The sequence below is a fragment of the Ovis aries genome, chromosome 17 (genome assembly GCF_016772045.2).
Source record: "Ovis aries strain OAR_USU_Benz2616 breed Rambouillet chromosome 17, ARS-UI_Ramb_v3.0, whole genome shotgun sequence".
NCBI classification, from domain to species: domain Eukaryota; kingdom Metazoa; phylum Chordata; class Mammalia; order Artiodactyla; family Bovidae; genus Ovis; species Ovis aries.
Genome location: NC_056070.1, coordinates 67,349,895 through 67,367,095, shown reverse-complemented (window position 1 = coordinate 67,367,095; position 17,201 = coordinate 67,349,895).

Sequence of the window (17,201 nt, the reverse complement as noted above, 5' to 3'; positions counted from 1 at the left end):
GATGCAGAACCACAGATTTGAAGGAACCAGATATAAGGAGAACTGACTATCAACGACATGCAGATTTTCAACTGAGGACAAGTCAGCACCCCGAAATCCCTTGTGGTTCAGGGGTCAACAGTTAACGCAAGAGTGTCTTTGTCAGAATGTAAAGTCTTAAGACAGTGACCTCTCTATTCACTATAATCTGGAGGAGCTCAAAAATCTCTTCAAGCTTGAAAGATCTTCTGTTCAAAGTGGCAGTGGTACGTGACCATGTTTGGTACCCAAGGAAGGGAAGAAAGATGAGAGAATGATGAGCAGTGAGGTGTGGGCATTTGAGAGCCTTCGGATAGGTGTGAGACGAATAGATGAGAAAGTGAAGGGGTTCACGTCTCTCAGGATTCATGAACCAGAAGGGCCACCGACTGGCGTATTGAGGGGAAGGCATGGGATCATGTGGTACAGATGGGGCTTCACGCTGAGGTGTGCGTTGGTCCCGAGGAGGGCAGGGTGGGACTCAAGCTTCAGGCTGGTGCATCTGGCAGGTTGGTCTTTCCATATTAACAGAAACACTGTCTCGCCATCGACTGGATGATGAATGGATAAACAAAATGTGGTATATTCATACAATGGAGTATTATTTAGCCGTAGAAATGTGTGAACTTTGAAAATATTACACTAAGTAGTCTGACACAAAAAGTCCACAGATCATATGATTCCATTTATATGAAATGCCTAGAAAAGGCAAAGCCATAGAGACAGAGAGTCGTTGTTCAGTCGCTCAGTTGTGTCCGACTCTTTGCGACCCCATGGACTGCAGCACGCCAGGCCTCCCTGTCCGTCACCAACTCCCGGAGCTTACCCAAACTCACGTCGGTTGATTCGGTGATGCCATCCAACCATCTCATTCTCTGTCGCGCCCTTCTCCTCCTGCCCTCGATCTTTCCCAGCATCAGGGTCTTTTAAAAACATCAACGTATGTTGTTCTAGGGAGAAAACTCATAAAATGTGTCTGTTAAATTAATTGTAAATACTAGTGAGAGTATAATGTAAGCAAAGGCTTAGAACACACTCTGCAAATCAAATAGTCGCTAGTCACACAGGGACTATGGTAACATCAGTGGAAGAGTCCTATCGAGATCCCCAGACAATCTCCATGGGGCAGTGCCACCAGCAGAGGACTCTCAGGGTCCCCAGCTCCCTCCTAGAGGCGAGTCTCAGCCCAGAGGAGGCAGTGAAACAACACTGAATTGCTGAGTAGGATTTCATCGTATGGCTATACCACAGTCTGTCCTTCCACTTACCTAGGAATAAAACTAGTGTAAAGATCTGTGTACAAGTGTTCTTTGTGCTTGTATTCTTAGTTGCTTCAGTCATATCGGACTCTTTGCAACCCCATGGACTGTAGCCCACCAGGCTCCTCTGTCTGTAGGATTTTCCAGGCAAGAATGCTAGCGTGGGTTGCCATTTCCTTCTCCAGGGGATCTTCCCGACCCAGGGTTAGAACCCTGGTCTCCTGCACTGCAGGCAGATTCTTTATTGTTGGAGCCACTAGGTTTTGGGGTGGGTCATATAGAAGGTGTATGTTTTCCTTCTTAAGAAACTGTCAAACCATTTTTCAAAAGTGGTTGTGCCACTGGTGACATCTGAAAGCTCCAAGTTCCTTCTAACATCCTTGGCAACACTTTTTACTCTCTGTCTTTTTAACTTGGCCATTCTAGTATGTGTGTAGTGATATCTTATTGAGGTTGTAACTTTTATTTCCCTAATGATGTGTGTATTTTCATGTGTTTATTTGCTTCCTGAATATCTTTTTTTTGGTGAAATGTCTGTTGAGATCCTTTGCCCAGTTATTTGTCCGATTGCTTGTCTTTCTGTTATTGAATTCTAAAAATTCTTTATATATTCTGGACACCAGCCCCTTCTCCGTGTGTTGCAAATGTTTTCTTCTTCCAGTCTGTGGTTTCTCTTGCGGTGTTCTCTGAAGTGCAAACGTTTAAATATTCCACAAGTTCCACGAAGTACATTCCATCAAGTTTCTCTTTAGGGCAAAAGCCATCTGTGTCTTCCCTGGGATTCTGCTTTCTTCTAGTAGCTTTATGGTTTTATGTTTGGCGTCCACGTTGAGCTTCCCATAATATACATTTGGATTGAGGTTTGCATACGGCATGAGGCAAAGGTGAGGGTTCTTTCTCCACGCTTCCGATGCAAGGGGTGCAGTTTCAATCCCTGGTCAGGGAACTAAGATCCCACTTGCAGCACAGGGCAGAAAAAGACAAATAATAAAAAAGAGTTCTTTATTTCTAGAATATTCCATTGTCCCAGCACCACTGGTTGAAGAGATTTTTCCATTCCTCCATTAGGCTGTTTTGGTACCACTGTTGAAAATCACTTGACCATATTTGTAGGGGGTTAATTTTGAACCCTCTATTCTACTGATTTCGTTGCCCCTCTTCTGCTACCTGTATAAATTTTAGGCTGGGGTGGAAATTTTGGTAAGCTCTTTCTGAAGAATGGACAAGAGAGGGAGTCTAGAAGAGATTATAGTGTGTCCTCCATAATTCTTAAAATAAATGAGAATTTGTTTGCCTTGAGGGACTTCCCTGGAGGTCCAGTGGTTAAGACTTTGCCTGTCCATACAGAGGGTGTGGGTTTGATCCCTGGTCGGGGAGCTAAGATCCTGCATGTCTCAGGGCCCAAAACCCCAAAACATAAAACAGAAACAATATTGTAACAAATTCAGAAAAGACTTTAAAAATGGTCCACATAAAAAAAAATCTTAAAAAAGAAATGCTGCTGCAGTTTAGACGCTAAGTTCTGTCCGACTCTTTGGGGCCCCATGGACAACATGGCAGTGTCCCTGGTTCCTGCTGAAGGGCCCCGGCCTGAAAACGTCCGTCTTTTTTGAAAATGAGGTCAGCTTGCCCGAGAGAGATGTTAGAGATGGAGTAGCAGTGAGCGGAGACATCCTCTTTGCAGCAATGGAAAGGGCTTGGAGAGAGTTGAAACAGGAGTGACTTCATCACTAGGAGGCTGGGGATTGCTCAAGGCTCATTTGGGCACCTCATGTGCCATCCTGCCCCAGACTTCCCAGAAATGTTGCTCAATCTCTCTATTTTACACGCGAAGACTCGGAGGCTCAGAATGTCCAGTTCAAGGCCAGGCAGCCAGGCAGCCACAGAGCCAGAACCAAATACCCCGCCTCCGGTCACTAACTGTGCCTGTCTTCAGATGTAATCCCAGGCTACACGCAGAAGTTTGTTTTGTTTGGTTCAGTATCTGCAGCGATTGGCATGGGCCTGGCACACAGTAGGACTGCACTAGATACAGGCGGAATAAAAGGGGCCCTTGGTGGCTCCCACCTTCTTGCTCCGAGCCCCCCTTGTCAGGTGAATGGATGGAGAACAGGGCTCATGTCTGGGGGTGAGAGCTGATTGCTAAGACTCAGACTCTGGCTGATGTATAAATACACTTCTGGTGCCACTCATGGCTGCAGTGACAAAACCCACAGCCAGTCTTGAGTGAATTCTATTAGGAGGCTAATACAGCTGGGAAAGGAATTAGGGATGGCTTAGGAATGCTTCGCCCAAGAAGGCCTGGGGAAGAGACTGAGGAAGTTGGGGAGCGAGCCAAGCAGATATCTGGACAGAGTGAAAGCATGTGCAAAGGCCCTGTGGTGGTCAGGACGAGCACATTTCAATGGGCCCAGAGTTTGTAGAGAGGCAGAGCAGCAAGGGGCTTTCAGAAACTGGTCCCTGTCCTCCAAACCTCTTCCTCTGGTGCATCTGAAGACAATAACTGAAAAAGCATCCTCTCTGTCTCCCTGTTCTCTCCTGGGCTCCCAGAGTTTGCATTCTGACCCCACTTGCTACCTGATTCTCTGGGCCTGATGCATGTCCCAGGGTCTCTGAGTCTCTGGCTCGCCTCAAAGTTCACTAGTTATCAGCCATTCCCCTCACTTTATTTTACTGAAAGGAGTGATACAAAGATCTGTGTGATATCTGTGTGTGTGCAGGAGGCTGCCAGGCCCAAAGGGACAGCACCGGGGTCTGGGGATGTGGGGAAGGGAAGCCTCCTGGAGGCTCCAGGGAAACAGCTGTGATGCTCCCTGGTGTGAGCTGGGGGCTCTACTTTTTCAGTCAATGGTTTGGGGGGCTCAGTGTCCAACTCTGCAACCCCGAGGACCATAGCCTGCCAGGCTCCTCTGTCCTTGGGATTTTTCAGGCAAGAATACTGGAGTGGGTTGACATGCTCTCCTCCAGGAGATCTTCCCAACCCAGGGATCGAACCTGGGTCTCCTGTGTCTCCTTCATTGGTAGACTGATTATTTATCACCGAGCCACTTGGGAAGCCCTTGCAAAACAGACCTAGTGATAATAAACAATAATAGGAAACACTCACACAGTGCAATGTGCAGGGGCCTGAGCCAAGCATTTTACTCCCACAGACGAGTTATATTGACAGCACTGAAGACTGGCTCTGTTATGAGCCCCATTTTCTGCAGAAGGAAGTTGAGGTGAAGCCACTTGGCTGAGGGCAGCATGTGGCAGCTCCCCCTCCTGGGACCATGAGGATTCAGTCATGCTCAGCATAGGGCCAGGATTGGCTAGCCCCTAATGGGTGACACAGATGAAGCTCAGAGAGGCATAGCCACTTACCTGAGGACACACAGCCTGCCAGTGGCCGAGTAAAGGTGCAATTTGGGTCTTTCGGGTTAAGGTGTCAGGTCTTCTTTTGTTCTACCTGCCCTGCTCTGCGCCCTGCATAGAGTGATCACTAGATAAATGCTCTGTCCTCTACCCAGGACAGGGCGTGGTCAAATCTCCCATCCTCTGGGCTGCTGTTGGCTAAGGAGGCTGGGAGGAGAGGCTGGGGAGGAGGAGTCTCCTGATTTTAGTGCCTCCCCTCTCTCAGCCTGGGCCAGGTGGGTGTTCCCAGCAGCCCCCCTCCTGCCCACTGTTGGGAGGTAGGGATTGCTCCTCCTGGGGCTGGAGCCCTGCAGATCCGGCTGGTGGGTTGGGGGCTGGAGTGGGGGCTGTGGGGATGCAGGTCAGTGTTGCTGGGCACCGAGGCCAGCACCTTCCTCTCACCATGACAGCCCATCCCACTGTGCTGCGGGAGCCAGACCCGTGAGAATCTCGCCTGCGGGAGCACGTTCTTCCTGGTTGTGCCTCTGGAGCCCTGCCAGCCACCCCAAGCAGCCTTTGTCCCAACAAGGAACCCTCAGGAGTTCTGAGCCCCTCGGAGGACAAAGGGCTCACTGAGGCTCCAAGGCTAGGTGGGGGAGGAGCAGAGCGGAGTCCCTGACAAGAGCTGACAAGGCTACTTGTGCCCCACCAACCCCCCACAACACTGAGGACCTTGCTTCTGGGAGCCTTGACTTACCCATCTGTGAGATGGGGTGATTGGGAGGTGCTGAGAGTCCACAGTGGCTGGTGATCACCTGTAACTGTTGTATTGTATTTATAATGTACCGGGTTGAATATTTTTCATATAGTTACTGTTACCATCTTGCATCCAACGCTTGGGGTCAGCTGTGCTTCCGAATCTAGAATTTGGGAGAACTTAGAAAGTGGGTAAGGTAGGACCTATACTGGACACGACTGAGCGTGCACACACACACAAGCACACACGCACGCACGGGACCTATACCGCATCTCAGTGACCCACCCCACCCCGCTCCTGGGTGGTGGTGGGGCTACCATCAAACATTAGAAACCATCAGAATGCTCTCATTAGCAGGCTGAAGACCTCCAGGCATGCGAATTTGACAACTTTCTGTTTTTAGAGCCCTTTTGGATTTCAGGATTGCACGTAACAGAATATAGTCCCTTATTTCTATAATTCATTCATTCACTCGTTCATTCGCAAATAGCTCATTCATGCTCAAATAGTTATTGAGCAGGCCAGACGTTGCTTCAGGCCTCAGGGACCCAATAGGGAACAGCAAACCCCTACCCCATGGCCCTCACACTGAGACGTGTGGGGTGATTGGCTGTACCTGTGTCTACAGGTTCTGGGAGGCTTGCGGGGTCATCACACCTTGTTTATGGGGCTTCCCAGGTGGCGCTCTTTGTAAAGAACCTGCCTGCCAAACCTGAGAGACACGGGTTTGATCCCTGGGTCGGGAAGATCCCCTGGAGAAGGGATGGCAACCCACTCCAGCACTCTTGCCTGGAGAATCCCGCGGACAGGGGAGCCTGGTGGGCTACAGTCCACGGGGTTGCAAAGAGCTGAACACAGCTGAGGGACCTAGCATGCACAGCTTGTTTATGGGTGAGGAAGCGCGTGTCACACACACTGAACACTCAGGTTTTCGTAGAATCCCTTCCCTGTGTCGTGTTAAAGGTGGACATGGCGATGGAATAGTGATGGTGTGAAGTGGACACCACGGTCATGGTCCACGTGAAGATGAGGAGACAAGTCTGGCTGTGGAATGACTTCATGGCAGGCAGGGCAGGGCCTGAACGGTCGGTGGCCCCAGGGTCTGGCCCCATTTGGGGCTGGACGAGCGCTGTGTGGATGCTGGGGTGTTGCGTGGGATTTGAGTCCTGTGGGACCTTCTGCTGGTTGTGTGACCTTGGGCGGGCCAGACTCTTGCCTTCAGGGCCTCCGTTTCTCAGCTGTGAGGGATTTCTCAGGGATTCCTTAGCAGGCCTTCCAGCAGGACTGGGGTCACTGAGCTGCATGCAGAAAGCCCGTAGCAGCCCAGGCTCCGGAGCCAAGTGCCTTTTCTTCCTGGGGTCTGGAGAGCAGGGTTTGCTGAGCGGCTGGACGGCTCAGAGCGAGGACAGGGGGACGTGTAAAAGGCCGCAGAGGCCCCAGTCCCTGTCCGGATGCTCTGACCTGACTCTCTGGATGTGGAGTCTGACATGCCGGCTTCTGGGCCAGGTGGTGAAACTCAGGTGGAGAGCCCCATCCGCCAGCACCCTGTCCTGATGGCAGCTGACCCTGTGTAGCAAGGAGGGCAGGGTGGCTAGGCCAGCTTCCTAAAGAGATGGAGGGCTAAGGGCTGTGGGCAGTGAGCTCAGACATAGCTGGGCTGGCTTCTTGGCCACTCAGGACAGGCTGGCTACACAGCTTTGGGGGCCAAATGCAGAATAAGAACATGAGCCCCGTGTTCAAAGAGCAGGAAGCAAAACCCACAAAAAAGGCACTGACATGCAGAACTTCTCTCTTTCTGCTGCGGCGACTCCTCTGACCGCTGGTATTTTTTCTTTGCTATTTAATGTGGGTCTCAGTGAAGAAAAATCAAACTTTTAAGTTATTAGCATGAATGTCGCCACTCAGTTTCATGTTGTGCAACACCAGTTCAAAGCGCAAATACTAGAGTGTTTCTGTGCGGAATCATCGACGTTACACAACTTGCGTTTGTGGTTGGTACAAACGCATTGTAACCAGAACTGTGGAAATGCTGCTCAAAGAAATGAACCCGGATGTTTTCCTTTCACTTCTCGATACACGCACGTTCTTCCAGGACCCTGCCTTTGGAGAGAGGCTCACTGAAAGGAGGAGGAGTAGTGGGCTACTCTCCCCTTCCTTTGCCACCATTTGTGGCGTCAGTGAACACGGGTCAGGGAGGTTGCAGGGACCCCTCGGCTCTCTGTGTTTCTTAGTGCCTTGTTGCTGCATGCGAAGTAAGTTCGGGTGGAAAAGGGGGCTTCTCCCAGCTGGCAACCTCCTCTGCTCACTCAGTCTTAGATGCGAACTCCCCACATTGCACTTGATTTGCTTCTTGTTGAATCCCCATGCCTAGGAGGCGTCCACTTGAGCTCTGCTCTTGGGGCATCCTGAAAGCTACACGGGCGCCGCGCAGCAGCAAACGGCAGCGGACACCCATATCACATGTGTCTCGTCCGCTTGCATGCATGCTCCTTTGTCCCAAGAGACTTCGCTTGACAAGACACGTTTTCGAATAAAACTATGAGGAACTTTAAGACAGCAACAGCAAAGCATTGAACCAACTGTGGGGCCTTGGAGAGCATGTGTGTAGCCTGGACATGTCACAGGCTTGAGAGGTTGGTCCTGTTCCGGAGGACACTGTTTCCCTTTCAGAGGGGGGAACTGAGGCCCACGGAGGAGCAGGGGCCCAGGTGAGGTCATGGATGGCCAGACTGGGACCTTCCTGGACCTCAGCACCCTCCAGATTGGATTGGAGGTCATCAGATTTGCCTCACAGGGATGGGGTGGGTGCTGGTGAGGAGCAGAAGCGGGATTGAGTTTGTCACTGTTGAGTTGCTCAGTTGTGTCTGACTCCTCACAGCCCCAAGTACTGTAGCCCGCCAGGCTTCTCTGTTCATGGAATTTCCCAGGCAAGAACAACTGGAGTGGGTTGCCGTGCCTCTTCCAGGGAATCTTGCTGATCCAGGGATTGAACCCCCGTCTCCTGCATTGGTAGGTGGATTCTTTACCATTGAACCACCAGGGAAGTTCTGGGATTGAGGTTACAGAGGCCAGTTACTATCCTGACTCCCGCAGTTCAGTAAGTTCGCTTACTTAGTCCCTATGTTGGCTGACTGTTCACTCTGTGCCAGGCAAGACTGACCTGATCCTAGTCCCGAGGAACTTCAGATCTGGGGGACGGGGCCTTTCTTCCCAGCCTAGGTTCACTGTTTGGGCCATGCCCTGTGCACACCCTGAAGCCAGAGGCCACAGCTCTCATCACCCCTTAGAAGGTGGCCAGAGAGTGGGACGTAAGTGACAGCCCCTGACCGACGTGTCATCAGAGACGGGCTGCGAATTTGCTGAGAGTTTCAACAGCTCAAGAAAGGGCATTCTAGGAAGAAGTCATGACCTGGGCGAAGGCTTGGAGTTAGAGACGGTCTCAGGGGAAAGCTGCCAAAGCCTAGAACCTGGAGCAGGAACAGTGAAGGCAGAGGTGGAGGTTTGAGCCAGAGGCCCCAGAGGAGAGCCCCAGGGTCACGTGACTCTAAATCCCACCCCCACCCCCCACCAGGACGATTCCTGGGCCAGGCCCCCAGCCAAGATTGCTCCTTGGAACTTGGCTCTTTGTACGGAGGCAAAGGATCCCTGAGAGCCTGGCCTCATGAACAAGATGCGCCAGATTTTTCTCTTTCTTCCTCCCTTCCTCCCCTCCCTCCTCCCTTCCTCCCCCTCCCTCCTCCCTTCCTCCCCTCCCTCCTCCCTTCCTCCCCTCCCTCCTCCCTTCCTCCCCTTCCTTCCCTCCCTCTCCCCTCCCTCCTCCCTTCCTCCTCCCTTCCTCCTCCCTCCTCCCTTCCTCCCCTCCCTCCTCCCTCCTCCCTTCCCTTCCCTCCTCCCTCCTCCCTTCCTTCCCTCCCTCCCTCCTCCCTTCCTTCCCTCCCTCCTCCCTTCCTTCCCTCCCTCCTCTCTTCCTTCCCTCCCTCCTCCCTCCTCTTTCCTCCCTTCCTTCCCTCCCTTCTCCCTTCTTCCCCTCTCCCCTCCCTTCCTTCCCTCCTTCTCCCCTCCCTCCCTTCCTTCCTCCCCTCCCTTCCCTTCCCTCCCTCCCTCCTCCCTTCCTCCTTCCTCCCTCCCTTCCTCCCTCCCCTCCCTCCTCCCTTCCTTCCCTTTCCTCCTCCCTCCTCCTTCCTCCTCCATCCCTCCCCTCCCTCCTCCCTTCCTTCCCTCCCTCCTCCCTTCCTCCCCTTTCCTCCTCCATCCCTCCCCTCCTTCCTTCCCAGGCCTGGGTCCTACAAGTTCTTCAGCTGAGTCTCTAGATGAAAACAATAGTGATTTTGCTTATCCAGCTGACTGTGTGAAGTGTGGGGCCAAGACTGTGTGCCTTCTCCCCAGATCCCCCTTCCTCCACCCCATCATCTTAGAGATGAGGAAGCTGAGCTCAGAGAGCTGAGGTGACTCCCCCAAAGACACTGTGAATGGGGTAACTGGGTTTAAGCCCAGGCCATTCAATGCTTCCCTGCATGGCCAGAACCACCGACTCCCGCAGGCCTGCCTGCTCACACCTCACTGCCCGTTCTGCCTCATCACCTCTTTTCCCTCCACCTGTTGAACTCTGTTCAGAACCCTGCTCAGATGGCCTTTTCTTCGCTTCTTTAAGCACCCAAACACCTCTCCATCCCATAAATACCTGAGTACCTCTATATTCCAGGGCATGTGCCAGGTCCTAGAGAAACACTGATGAATAAACTTCCCTGGTCTGCCCAGGAGGAAGTAAACACACACCAGTACATTATTCCTAGTTGTGAAAACATGTATAGAGGACATAAATGGTGTGCTTTAATAAGGAATAAAAGGCTGAGATCACTCCAGGTGATGAGAGAAGTTCTTTTGAAGGGGTGCAATTTGAAAGCGCCATCCAGGCCCAGGAACTGGCAAGTGCAAAAGCCCTGGGGCAGGAAGCGCTTGCTGTGTGCAGTTAGAGAAGGAGAGAGGAAAGGGTGGTTGGAGATGAGCCTGTGAGGTGGGCCAGCCTCATGTAGTCCCCTGAGGCACTGGGGTTTTGAGATTCTCTGCCTCCCTCCCGGGCCAGGGGGATCAGATGAAGTTCCCCTAGTGTCCCCAGGGCAGGGCCTGACACCCAGGAGGTGGTCAGCGGGTGCGTGACAGGCAGCTCCGCCCCCTCCCTCCTCTGTTCTGCGCAGGAACGCAGCTGGGCCTTCCCCACTTTGCTGCCCCTTCCCCAGGGCACCTCCCGCAGGCCGCAGTGGGTCAGCAGGATGGGAGCGGGGCCTGAGGGGTGCTGACACAGGGCCCGGGAGAGGGCCAGGGAGGCCCTCTTTTGGGCGGCAGGCACCATCTGCAGCTCATTTTCCTGTGTCATTTGCGTTCTCTCTGAAATCATTTGTTTGTGAAGGTTCCAGCCAAATGCTCTGTCACGAAGCCTACAGCTCCAAAAGGAGCGTCACGGGAGCTGGTGGGCAGAGGGTCTGGCCCCTCCAGGCGTCCAGCCTGCCCGGGCTTCCTCTCCAAGCCCCTTCCTGCCCAAGGCAACCGCACTTTGGGAGAGGAGGGGGAGAGAACGTTGAGTCATACCCAGCCCGTGTTGGCACAGGCTCCCCTTGTGCCAGGCTCCGTGTTCAGAAAGCACAGCTCAGACTCTGCGGGCGCCGGGCACAGGGTGGAGGCCGCCATCCACACCGAGGTCCAAGCATGCCGCTTCCAGCACACGGCAGGGGAGCCCCGACGTTCATGGTCGGGGTGGGCAGCTCTGCCAGGCGGAAAACAGATCTGTCGGCTTCATGCCCTGTGACTCCCCGCTCAGGATAAGAGGGGAAGGGTCCTCTGAGGTCCTTTGCTACAACCCAGCCTTGTATAGCTGAGGAAACGAGATCCTTCAAATAGACGGGAAAGGGCGGAGCGGGGATTTATACTAGGAATGCCTGCTTCAGAGGACACATGATGGAACTTCAGCCGCAAAAACGATGAAACTTCTAAACCTGTGGGACTGGCTCAGCTCAGAGGCGATGCTGGGGAGACAGAGTCCTGCCCCAAGCACCCCACGGGGCACGTCATACCTGCCAGTGTGTCTTGAAGAGTGGGGTGCAGCCCCCTGGGTGGGTCATGAGATGAATTGGTTTGAATTCCCTAGCGAGACGGCTATTTCCTCCCTGTTCAATGACATCAGGGGAAGACTCCTGTGGGTGCTAATGTGACTTTAGCATCTCTCTCCAGCTCTTACTCATCTCCCGTTTTAACCAAGAAGTCCAGAACCTTCTGCAGGCTGTGCTGTCTGGCTAGAATTTAGTGGCCGTTTCCTCGGTGGCTCAACAGCAAAGAACCCACCTGCCAATGCAGGAGATGCGGGTTCGATCCCTGGGTTGGGAAGATCCCCTGGAGAAGAAAATGGCAACCCACTCTAGTATTCTTGCCTGGAGATCCCACGAACAGAGGAGCGTGGTGGGCTACAGTCCATGGGGTGGCAGAGTGGGACACAGCTACGCGACTAAACAGCTGGTTAAGAAAAGAGCTGGACATAACTTAGAGACCAAACAACTGGTTAAGAAGGAACCATCTGAGCTGAGCCCAGAAAGGTCACTGGGAGTTCATCAGGGGATAGGAAGAAGTGTTCCGAGCAGAGGGAACCCATGGGGTGTAGACCTGGGGGCCTGGGGAAGTGTGGCCTACTGGAGAGACGGGGTACTACCTGATGTGACCAGCACTCTAGGGTTTGGGTGACAAATGTGGGAAGGGTCCCCAGGGGAAAGGGCCCTGCTGCTGCTGCCAAGGAAAGGGCCCTAGTGCCACACAAAAGGGCTTGGGGTTTATTCTTTGGGTGATGGGAGTCAGGGAAGGGTTTGGAGCTGTAACAGGGGTTTTGGAGGGGGTGAGACTAGAGGCAGGTAGGCAGTCTGCAGATGTTAGTGACTTGGAGGAGGATGGTGGCTTTGGGAAGGAAGGTATGAGGGCTGGCCTGACAATTGGTGATGGTTTAGTCGCTAGGTCATGTCCGATTCTTACGACCCCGTGGACTTTGTAGCCCACCAGGCTCCTCTGTCTGGGGGATTCTCCAGAAAAGAACTCTGGAGTGGGTTGCCATTTCCTTCTCCAGGGGATCTTCCTGACCCAGGAATCAAACCCGGGTCTCCTGCATTGCAGGCAGATTCTTTACTGACTGAGCTACGAGGGAAGCCCAGCCTGACAATTAGGCTTTGCCTAATGGTGATGGTGGTGAAGACGGCGTTGGTGATGGTGATGAGGTGGTGACAAGTGTGGTCATAACGATGGTGGCGGTGACGGTGCTGGTGGTGCTGGTGACGACCGGGGTGGTGATGATGTAATGATGCTGATGGTGGTGATACTGGTGTCGGTGTTAGTAGTGGTGATGATGGTTACAGTGATGGTGTTAGTGATGTGCGGTGGGGACAGCACGAACGTGTGCTTTGTCCCTCAGTCGTGTCCGACTCTTTGCGACCCTGTGAACTGTGGCCCACCGGGCTCCTCTGTCCATGGAATTTTCCAGACAAGAATACTGGATTGGGTTGCCATTTCCTCCTCCCGGGGATCTTCCTGACCCAGGGATGGAAGCTGCATCTCTTGCACTGGCAGATGGATTCTTTGCCACTGAGCCACCTGGGAAGCCCACGACAGCACAGATACTCCTGTCGACTAATCGTGACTCTTATATTCCTCAGTTCATCGTTATGATTAAACCACTATCCTGTGGGGTCGACTTCATTTCTAACCCCATTGTTCAGATGAGGAAACTGAGGCTTGCCCATGGCCACCTAGCTGAAGGGTAGCAGAGTGGGCTGGGGTGGGGTGCCGGGATAGTCTAACCACTGAGCACTGAGCTCATGCCTCATGAGCTCGCCTAACCCATGCCTCCTGCTTCCAGGCAGCGGGTGGGAGAGGCTGTGTGTGCTCTACGCCTCCCCCAGCCCAGGAGGCCGGGAGAGCAGGTTTCCCTCCTCTCTGGCCTTTGTCCTTCTCTGACCCTAGGAAGTTAGGCTTTGGCGGCACTGACTGCACCTTCGGCTGGGAGCTTGTCATCCCCTTGGCGTTGGAGGCTGTGCTCTGGTCCCCAGGGAAAGAGAAGAAGACTCTCCACAGTCCTTATTTCTTTTGTGCCAAACCCTTGCCAGTGTGAGATGAGTGTAGAGGAATTTGGTCCATGTGGATCCAATTTCTCTTGGAATATACAGCAAATGATGCTGGACAAAGGCAGGCGGCCTTGGCTAGACATAAAATATGCGGGCGATTGCTTCTGAGATGTTTGACAACTCCAAGACTCAGCAGAATGGCCGGCAGTGCTGGACGAGGGCAACCGGTCCAGGTGTGAGCAAGCAAACACCACAGCTCCTCCTGTGAATGTGCCAGGGACACATGGATAGGGACCAAGATGCAGGGGGAATTCAGCCAGGCTGGGCGAGGTGCTGAGCAGGGCTGCCCAGGCACAAGGGACTCTTCCCTGTGAGAAACAGCATCACATAGTGTCAGGACTGGGCTTTTCTTTTCCTGTGGTGTAACCTGAGTGAGTCTCTCTCTCTCTCTTTTTTTTTGGAGGTTGCACTGTATTGCATGTGGAATCTGACCCCTGCTGTGGACGTGTGGAGTCTTGATCACTGAAGTGCCAGCAAAGTCCCCTGAGTGAGTCTCTTGCTTAGACTTAAGGAACTCCCTGTGAAATGTGGGCAGGCAGAACTGGGGAGGGTCAGACAGAACCAAAGCAAGTATCCTGTTTTTATCCAACTTCCTTTTCCTTCCAGGCATCTTAACACTTATGATGGGGGCTGCCAATCATAATCTCCCACCCACTGACTGCAGTGATTGTTTAAAGATGGGCATGTGACCCACACTTGGCCAATCAGAGCCTTCTCTGGCATAATGTCCCACCCACTGACTGCAGTGATTGATCTAAAGATGGGCATGTGACCCACACTTGGCCAATCAGAGCCTTCTCTGGGATTTCTGCTCTGGGCTGGATGAAGGCAAGTTCTTTTCCTCCCTGAAATGAGCTGTCCTTTGTTCTGTGGAGAGGTAGGTCTGAGGGAAAGAAGGTGCCCAGTAAAGAGAGAAGCAGATGAAGACAAAGCAAATGTCCAGATGAGGCTGACATCCTGGAGACCTGTCTCACACCTGTCTTCCTCACAGAATTTTTGGTGACTAGAGCCAAGAACATCTTTTGCTTTGCTTAAGCTCAAACACAAACTTTGGACTTGTGTTTCTGTCTCGTAAGATTAAAACAGTATTGATAAATGCAAGTCTTTCCTGGCCTCCAAGGCATCTCCATGATTCATTACCCTCCTTGTTCCTCAGAGCCACTCTCTGAGATAAGTATTAATATTCCTATTTATGGATATTAATAATCATAATCATCCCTATTTCCCAAGAACTCAGTGTTATACCAGCCACCGAGCTAAGCCTTTTGTAGGAATTATCTCATTGCCTCATACCATGCTCTTGGAGGCAGTGTATATTAATATCCTCACTTTCAGTTCAGTTCAGTTCAGTTGCTCAGTCGTGTCCAACTCTTTGAGACCCCAAGAACTGCAGCACGCCAGGCCTCCCTGTCCATCACCAACTCCCGGAGTTCACCCAAATTCATGTCCAACGAGTCAGTGATGCCATCCAGCCATCTCATCCTCTGTCGTCCCCTTCTCCTCCTGCCCCCAATCCCTCTCAGCATCAGAGTCTTTTCCAATGAGTTAACTCTTTGCATGAGGTGGCCAAAGTATTGGAGTTTCAGCTTTAGCATCAGTCCTTCCAAAGAACACCCAGGACTGATCTCCTTCAGAATGGACTGGTTGGATCTCCTTGCAGTCCAAGGGACTCTCAAGAGTCTTCTCCAACACCACAGTTCAAAAGCATCAATTCTTTAGTGCTCAGCTTTCTTCACAGTCCAACTTTCACATCCATACATGACCACAAGAAAAACCATAACCTTGACTAGACGGACCGTTGTTGGCAAAGTAATGTCTCTGCTTTTCAATATACTATCTAGGTTGGTCATAACTTTCCTTCCAAGGAGTAAGCGTCTTTTAACTTCATGGCTGCAATCACCATCTGCAGTGATTTTGGAGCCTCAAAAAATAAAGTCTGCCACTGTTTCCACTGTTTCCCCATCTATTTCCCATGAAGTGATAGGACCAGATGCCATGATCTTAGTTTTCTGAATGTTGAGCTTTAAGCCAACTTTTTCACTCTCCTTTTCACTTTCATCAAGAGGCTGTTTAGTTCCTTTTCACTTTCTGCCATAAGGGTGGTGTCATCTGCATATCTGAGGTTATTGATATTTCTCCCGGCAATCTTGATTCCAGCTTGTGCTTCTTCCAGCCCAGCGTGTCTCATGATATACTCTGCATATAAGTTAAATAAGCAGGGTGACAATATACAGCCTTGACGTACTCCTTTTCCTATTTGGAACCAGTCTGTTGTTCCATGTCCACTTCTAACTGTTGCTTCCTGACCTGCATATAGGTTTCTCAAGACGCAGGCCAGGTGGTCTGGTATTCCCATCTCTTTCAGAATTTTCCACAGTTTATTAAGGAAATGGAGAGGCATAGGGGTTAAGAGACCGCCAGCTGGCAAGTGGCAGAGCCAGAATGCAAACTCAGGTCAAGTTTTCCACCCCCTTGTTACTGGTCTGTGATGGTGGTATTGATGATGGTGAGCAGAGATTTACTGAGCACATACTGTGTGGCCATCACTTCAGACACACCATGCCTTTTAGTTCTCACGATGGCCCCTGAGGTCAATCCCATTTTTTATTCCTTTTATTTTCTTTTGCAAGTGAGGCAGAGGCTTAGCAAGGCTGGCAACTTATCAGATGTCACATGGATAGAAAATGGTGAGCCCAGGTTGCCTGTGCTATTCCAAGATGGCACACATAAGTTCTATACGAGGGGGCTGGAGGTGTTAGAAAAGACCTCAGTTCCTTCTCCTGGTCCCTTCCTCTCGCAATGCCTCTTCATGCTGTGGCTTTGCATCTTCTTCCGTCAGAGGCAACGTCTGTTTCCATCCCTCAAATCTAGGTGTGCTCGTGTGACCTGTTAGCCAAGGATGGGGCTGAAAATGAAATATGCCGGTTCCAAGCTGGGTTTAATGAGGGTCTGCTGGTTCTACCGTTTCTCAGATTCCTGCTCAGCCACCGTGAGGATAAGTCCAGGCTAGCCTGAAGAGTGGGCTCATTGGAAAGCCCCTGATGCTGGGAAAGATTGAGGGCGGGAGGAGAAGGGGACGACAGAGGATGAGATGGTTGGATGGCATCACTGACTCAGTGGACGTGAGTCTGAGCAACCTCTGGGAGATGGTAAAGGAGAGGGAGGCCTGGCGTGCTGCAGCCCATGGGGTCTCAAAGAGCTGGACAGGACTGACTGAATGACTAACAACAAAGCCTGCTGAGAAACAAGAGCCGCGTGGAACAGAACTGAGTCGCCGAGGCCAGCCTCGATAAGCCAACAGCCAGCCCAGCTCCAGACTGGAGAGGAATCCCAGCCAAGCACTGGATGCCGCTGACGTTGTCCTTGTTTCGTCGTGAGGATTTATTGGGACAAAGAGAACAAGCAGGGACAGTGGCCCGTGAAAGGGAGGGTATCTCTCTTAGGCCATCTCTGGCTGTGCCTCCTTTGTGGGCGCCATAATGAAGGGCCACGAGATACCATCTTCGCCCACCACCACACCCACCCTTTCAGCAGCTGAGACGGTGTGGCATAGGCTTCCAGAACTGCGCCTCGGTGCCTTAATTAATAGCAGGGTTGACTCAGGAGGCCCGTCCTCCCTGCCCCCGCCCCCCGCCCTCAGAGTGGGGTTTGCAGGAGTTGAGTAATTGTGTTGTTTATTGC